This window comes from Canis aureus, unplaced genomic scaffold (genome assembly GCF_053574225.1).
Source record: "Canis aureus isolate CA01 unplaced genomic scaffold, VMU_Caureus_v.1.0 ptg000462l_RagTag, whole genome shotgun sequence".
In the NCBI taxonomy this organism is placed as follows: Eukaryota; Metazoa; Chordata; class Mammalia; order Carnivora; family Canidae; genus Canis; species Canis aureus.
This window is the reverse complement of record NW_027554635.1, coordinates 34-1,264: the sequence shown is the minus strand read 5'-3', so window position 1 is coordinate 1,264 and position 1,231 is coordinate 34.

Below are 1,231 nucleotides of genomic sequence, written 5' to 3'. Positions count from 1 at the left end.
CTAAAAATATATTAACATTTTAAAATTAACTTATTGTGGATTGATAGGAAATTAAAAATAGAAATGTACCTAAAGATTTCATCATTTTCATGCACCCGTGTGACATGTTTTCCTAATACAGAAAATAACTGTATGAGTTCCAGCCTCATCTGACACCTGGGATGTCCCTTCAGTCTTTCAGGCACATTTTGGCCAGTATTTCTTTTATAAGGACCAAGTACTAGGAACTGTCACTCTGCAGGCCCCTTCACTCGGAGCCTTCTACTCTGGGCACATCCTGCCCTGGGTGAAAGTTGCCTGGTTACTTCCCTTCCCCACCCGACTCTGCCACAGGGCCTGGATCTGGTTTTCCAGGGATTCCCAGGTTTAGCGTGGTCCTTGGCACATAGTGGGTTTTCATTACATAGTGGCTAGGTAAACTCATAACTGAAAAATGCCAGGACGTGGGAAGAGTGGTATTTTAAGATTCACCTTCCAGCATAACAGAGCAGCCTGTGTATTTGTCATTTTCATACTCCTTCAGATAGGAGTCACAGAGATCAAACACCTCAAAATTGATGAGAATTAGAGGAACAAGAGCATCTCCTTTTTCCCCAGGACTCCTTCCATCTGCTCTCTGGGTTTGCTGGCAACATGTACTCACTCCGTGGTTCTCAGAATCCCTGCAAGTGAGGGTCCCCTGTGACCAGCTGGGAGCCACTTCTTGCTTTACCCAATCGGGGACCGCATGGAACATTAAAAATAGGCTGAAATTTGTAAGCTATATGCTAATTTAAAAAGTGTCCTTGGCATCTCCGACTGCCGGCTTTTATGAAACACAGGGCCTTAATCTGTGCTTAGGTACCTATTTATAGACGTCCTTAAGTGGAACTCGTTTTGTATGTCAGACATTCTTTAAATTAGTGTCTGCTTCACTTAAGCCTGTTAATATTTTGGAGGCTCTAGCCTTTCTGTGGTATTTACTTAAAGTTCTGTTAATAGATAAGATGCTGTCTCTATCAAGATTTCCCTGATTCACTTCACATAATTTTAATCATTCTAAATTCACCTAGCACTTAACTTCTTCAGGTCCCTACCACTGCGTTTACATTGCCCGTGAGATTCCTCCATGTCTTTTATCATCTTTTTCACGTGATATTAGCCCTGACCTACCAATTGAGTCAATGGTGCTCTTGCCTTCCCTTCTGGTGCCCACACATAAGCCGTATTCACGCCAAATACTTCTACTTGG